The following is a 6,679-nucleotide window of genomic DNA, read 5'->3' on the forward strand; positions in this document are numbered from 1 at the left end:
GATGAGCATTTTTTCATGTGTCTGTTGGCTGTATGAATGTCTTCTTTTGAGAAGTGTCTTTCATATCTTTTGCCCACTTTTGGATGGCGTTGTTTGTTTTTTTCTTGTAAATTTGATTGAGTTCTTTATAGGTTCTGGATATTAGCCCTTTGTCAGATAAGTAGATTGCAAAAATTTTCTCCCATTCTGTAGGTTGCCTGTTCACTCTGATGGTAGTTTCTTTTGCTGTGCAGAAGCTCTTCAGTTTAATTAGATCCCATTTTTCAATTTTGGCTTTTGTTGCCGTTGCTCTTCGTGTTTTAGACATGAAGTCCTTGCCCATGCCTATGTCCTGAATGGTACTACCTAGGTTTTCTTCTAGGGTTTTTATGGTTTTAGGTCTAACATTTAAGTCTCTAATCCATCTTGAATTAATTTTCATATAAGGAATAAGGAAAGGATCCAGTTTCAGCTTTCTACTTATGGCTAGCCAATTTTCCCAGCACCATTTATTAAATAGGGAATCCTTTCCCCATTTCTTGTTTTCCTCAGGTTTGTCAAAGATCAGATGTCTGTAGATGTGTGGTATTATTTCTGAGGGCTTGGTTCTGTCCCATTGGTCTATATCTCTGTTTTGGTACCAGCACCATGCTGTTTTGGTTACTGTAGCCTTGTAGTATAGTTTGAAGTCAGGTAGCATGATGCCTCCAGCTTTGTTCTTTTGGCTTAGGATTGTCTTGGCAATGTGGAGTCTTTTTTCGTTCTATATGAACTTTAAAGCAGCTTTATTCAATTCTATGAAGAAAGTCATTGGTAGCTTAATGGGGATGGCATTGAATCTATAAATTACCTTGGGCAGTATGGCCATTTTCACAATATTGATTCTTCCTATTCATGAGCATGGTATGTTCTTCCATTTGTTTGTGTCCTTTTATTTCACTGAGTAGTGGTTTATAGTTCTCCTTGAAGAGGTCCTTGACATCCCTTGTAAGTTGGATTCCTAGATATTTTATTCTCTTTGAAGCTATTGTGAATGGGAGTTCATCAATGATTTGGCTCTCTGTATGTCTGTTACTGGAGTATAAGAATGCTTGTGATTTTTGCACATTGATTTTGTATCCTGAGACTTTGCTGAAGTTGCTAATCAGCTTAAGGAGATTTTGGGCTGAGACAATGGGGTTTTCTAAATATACAATCATGTCATCTGCAAACAGGGACAATTTGACTTCTTCTTTTCCTAACTGGATACCCTATATTTCTTTTTCTTGCCTGATTGCCCTAGCCAGAACTTCCAAGACTATGTTGAATAGGAGTGGTGAGAGAGGGCATCCCTGTCTTGTGCCAGTTTTCAAAGGGAGTGCTTCCAGTTTTTGCCCATTCATTATGATATTGGCTGTGGGTTTGTCATAAATAGCTCTTATTATTTTGAGATATGTTCCATCAGTACCTAATTTGTTGAGAGTTTCTAGCATGAAGTGCTGTTGAATTTTGTCAAAGGCCTTTTCTACATCTATTGAGATAATCATGTGATTTTTGTCTTTGATTCTGTTTATATGCTGGATTACATTTACTGATTTGCATATGTTGAACCAGCCTTGCATCCCAGGGATGAAGCCCACTTGATCATGGTGGGTAAGTTTTTTGATGTGCTGCTGGATCCAGTTAGCCAGTATTTTATTTAGGATTTTTGCATCGATGTTCATCAGGGATATTGGTCTAAAATTCTCTTTTTCTGTTGTATTTCTGCCAGGCTTTGGTATCAGGATGATGTTGGCCTCATAAAATGAGTTAGGAAGGATTCCCTCTTTTTCTATTGATTGGAATAGTTTCAGAAGGAATGGTACCAACTCCTCCTTGTACCTCTGGTAAAATTCGGCTGTGAATCCGTCTGGTCCTGGACTTTTTTTGGTTGGTAGGCTATTAATTATTGCTTCAATTTCAGAGCCTGCTATTGGTCTATTTAGGGATTCAACTTCTTCCTGGTTTAGTCTTGGAAGAGTGTAAGTGTCCAGGAAATTATCCATTTCTTCTAGGTTTTCTAGTTGATTTGCATAGAGCTGTTTATAGTATTCTCTGATGGTAGTATGTATTTCTGTGGGGTCGGTGGTGATATCCCCTTTATCATTTTTTATTGCATCTATTTGATTATTCTCTCTTTTCTTCTTTATTAGTCTTGCTAGTGGTCTGTCAATTTTGTTGATCTTTCCAAAAAACCAGCTCCTGGATTCATTGATTTTTTGGAGGGTTTTTTGTGTCTCTATCTCCTTCAGTTCTGCTCTGATCTTAGTTATTTCTTGCCTTCTTCTAGCTTTTGAATGTGTTTGCTCTTGCTTCTCTAGTTCTTTTAATTGTGATGTTAGAGTGTCAATTTTAGATCTTTCCTGCTTTCTCTTGTGGGCATTTAGTGCTATAAATTTCCCTCTACACACTGCTTTAAATATGTCCCAGAGATTCTGGTATGTTGTGTCTTTGTTCTCATTGGTTTCAAAGAACATTTTGTTTCTGCCTTAATTTTGTTATGTACCCAGTAGTCATTCAGGAGCAGGTTGTTCAGTTTCCATGTAGTTGAGCAGTTTTGATTGAGTTTCTTAGTCCTGAGTTCTAGTTTGATTGCACTGTGGTCTGAGAGACAGTTTGTTATAATTTCTGTTCTTTTACATTTGCTGAGGAGTGCTTTACTTCCAACTATGTGGTCAATTTAGGAATAAGTGTGATGTGGTGCTGAGAAGAATGTATATTCTGTTGATTTGGAGTGGAGAGTTCTGTAGATGTCTATTAGGTCCACTTGGTGCAGAGTTGAGTTCAATTCCTGGATATCCTTGTTAACTTTCTTTCTCGTTGATCTGTCTAATGTTGAGAGTGAGATGTTAAAGTCTCCCATGATTATTGTATGGGAGTCTAAGTCTCTTTGTTTGTAAGTCTCTAAGGACTTGCTTTATGAATCTGGGTGCTCCTGTGTTGGGTGCATATATATTTAGGATAGTTAGCTCTTCCTGTTGAATTGATCCCTTTACCATTATGTAATGGCCTTCTTTGTCTCTTTGGATCTTTGGTTTAAAGTCTGTTTAATCAGAGACTAGGATTGCAACCCCTGCTTTTTTTGTTTTCCATTTGCTTGGTAGATCTTTCTCCATCCCTTTATTTTGAGCCTATGTGTGTCTCTGCATGTGAGATGGGTCTCCTGAATACAGCAAACTGATGAGTCTCGACTCTATCCAATTTGCCAGTCTGTGTCTTTTAATTGGACCATTTAGTCCATTTACATTTAAGGTTAATATTGTTATGTGTGAACTTGATCCTGTCATTATGATATTAGCTGGTTATTTTGCTTGCTAGTTGATGCAATTTCTTCCTAGCATCAATGGACTTTTTTTTTTTTTAACCTTCTACCCCTCTGTCTCTTTTGGTGATTTTCTTTTTCTTTTTCTTTTTTTTATACTTTAAATTCTGGGATACATGTGCAGAACATGCAGGTTTGTTACACAGGTATACATGTGCCATGCTGGTCTGCTGCACCCATCAACCTGTCATCTACATTAGGTATTTCTCCTAATGCTATCCCTCCCCTAGCCCCCTACCCCACGACAGGCCCCAGTGTGTGATGGACTCCTCCCTGTGTCCATGTGTTCTCATTGTTCAATTCCCACTTATGAGTGAGAATATGCAATGTTTGGTTTTGTTCTTCTGTTAGTTTGTTGAAAACAATGGTTTCCAGCTTTATCCATGTCCCCGCAAAGGACATGGACTCATCCTTTTTTTGGTGATTATGTTTCATCTCTTCAACCTCTAGGGCCTAGTCCTTGGACTTCTTGTCTAACCACACTCACTTTCTTAGTGATATTCAATCTTATGGCTTCAAATAAATCTATATTCTCCATTCAATTTGACACTTATAAATCCAGCTGCCTACCTGACATGTCCACCAGGGTATCTAAGAAGAAATTCACACTTAATATGTATGTCTAAAACCTAACTCTTAATTTCTCCCTAACCTTTACCATTCTTGTTCCTCCCACAGTTTTCCCTACTTCAATGAATATCAATTCTATTCTCCGGTTACTCAGACAAAATTTTTGGGTCATCCTTGATTCCTCTATTTCTTTTGTTTCAATCTGTTAGCAAATGACATGGGCTTTACCTTCAAAATTTATTCAGAATACTGTCACTTCTCACCACTTTCACATTCACTTTCCTGGACTATTACAATAGCCCTAATTAACCTCCCTTTCTCTGCCCCTGTTTTCTCCCTACAAAGTCTATTCCTCAATATAACAGCCAGAGCAAGGCTTTAAAAATCATATCAAGACACTCCTGTACCCCAAACTTTCCTATCTCTCTGAGTAAAAGTCGAAGTTCTCTGAATGGTCTAGAGTCTGCATGGTCTAGTACCCATTATGGTAACCTAATTTCTCAACTTTACCTCCCCCTTCCCCACCCCACCCGCCCCAAACACACATATACTCTATTCCAGCCACACCTGCCTCCTTGCTGCTTTGGGAACATACCAGGCATGCTTCAGTTTTACATATTTGAGCTTACTGTTCCCTCTCCCTGGAACTCTTGCCCGGATGTATTCATGGTTATTTCAGCTCTGACTTTAGTATCACCTTATCAAGGAGGCTTTCCCTGGCAACCCTTTCAAAAAGTGACCTCCCCCTCTCCTTTCTAGGCATTCTTTGCCTGTCTTCTCTACTTTATTTTTTCTTATTGCTGTCATTTAAAAAGTACAGTTTTGATGTTTAGTAGTCTCACTAATATAAAATATAAGTTCCCAGAAAGCAGCAATCTCTATTTTGCTTACTGCTTTAACTTCATTGTCTAGAACAGTGCTTGGCACAGAATGGATACTTAACATTTGTTTTAAAGCTAGCTATGAAAACACATGTCTGCAGGAAACATGGATTATAGAATAATGAAATATCCCACCCTCCCTTAACCTGCATCAGTCTTCTTCTCTTCAGCTGGCCAGGCAACACAACTTTATCCACATGCACAGGTTAGTCCTTGATTTCAGCTAAGAGCAGGTGCTCAGCCTCTATACTGATCAGTGTCTGTGATAAAGATGCAGTTAGATAGCCTTAAGATAGTGCCATTTAGTACACACAGTAAGAGAGGAGCCACAGCTAGAACTTGGGGTGCTTGGCTGAGCTTTGCAGGACCTAGATTACTTCAAGGCACTGTCACCCACCTCTCTCATGCACTGACTGTGGATGAACAAGAACCTGCCTTGCCCATCTCTATAAACCTAATCACTGGTTGTTACAATTAACAAAATATAAAATAAAAGCACTGTTGAATTCTTTATGGCCTTATATTCGTAACAATGGTACTAGTTTGTATGTATTTATATATACACATGTACATATTCATTCCTTTAAGTTTATTGGAATAAATTTCTACTTCGAACCAATACCTTAAAATAGTTTAAGCAAGAAACACTTATTTTAGAAAATTTTGAACATCAAAGAAAATATAAGAAAAAAAATTACTCCTACTACTCAAGTGAGACCACTGTTTAATATTTTGATTCTTCTTCGGTCTACTCAGATAATTTTTTCCACATAATCTATACTGATTCTTGTATTTTTTCATTTAAAACATCAGGGATGAAGGTTACATTTTCTTTTTATTCCTTTCCCTTTTTTTTTTTTTTTTTCTGACAGAGTCTTGCTCTGTCGCCCAGGCTTGAGTGCAGTGATATGATCTTGGCTCACTGCAACCTCCACCTCCCAGGTTCAATTGATTCTCCTGCCTCAACCTCCCGAGTAGCTGGGATTACAGGCGCCTGCCACCACACCCGGGTAATTTTTTGTGTTTTTAGTAGAGATGGGGTTTCGCCATGTTGCCCAAGCTGGTTTTGAACTCCAGAGCTCAGGCAATCCACCCACTTTGGCCTCCCAAAGTGCTAGGATTACAGGCATGAGCCACCATGCCCAGCCAAAGGTTATGTTTTCTAAGTACACGTAAGTAGCTACAACAGTTTTGAGGGATTTAAAAATGGATTGGCAAACACTCCTTCAAACATTCTTTTTGAAGAAATCTGGGACTGAGAAAACTGTTTTCCCTAGGCGCTCTCTAGGAAAAGTACGTAAGCTGAAGAGGTTAATAATTACACTGGAGCCTGTACTGTATGGTTTTATAAAAGAGTATCAGGTGTGCCATTAAAAATTATAATTAGCCCCATGCCTCTGGAGTTAGAGCCCTAGGGCTGACCTTCTCCTATTTCTTACCCATACCTGCTTGAGTGTGGCTTTGCTGGGATGGGGCTTTACCTCTTCAAGGTGAGTTAAGAGGGAGCTCTCCTGCTGCCCTAAGTGGAATTACCACTTTAATTTAATTACAGGTTGTCTTCAATAAGTTGGATGTTGTTGGAGTGATTTTTGTCTCTGTCATTCCTTCTGAAAGTTTGTGATCAGTTTGGTTATTTCTTAGAATATTAATAGTCTCTTTCTTCATTCTAATTAAGTTACTAGTACCTGAGCAAAATAGCCATTAAGAGTTATGGAAATGTAATTGCTCCACCAACTGGTCAGCTATAATATTATAGCAATGGAAATAAAAACACTGTCTGCCTATGGGAGAATTTTTTTAAAAAATTGTACATAAAAATAGGTTTTTAAAAATAAGTTACTTTTGGGAATCCATAATAGTGAAAAAACTGCTTTTTTTTTTTTTTGCTTTATGTCGATAGATTCTTTTA

Source organism: Trachypithecus francoisi, unplaced genomic scaffold (genome assembly GCF_009764315.1).
Source record: "Trachypithecus francoisi isolate TF-2019V2 unplaced genomic scaffold, Tfra_2.0 Lachesis_group3, whole genome shotgun sequence".
In the NCBI taxonomy this organism is placed as follows: domain Eukaryota; kingdom Metazoa; phylum Chordata; class Mammalia; order Primates; family Cercopithecidae; genus Trachypithecus; species Trachypithecus francoisi.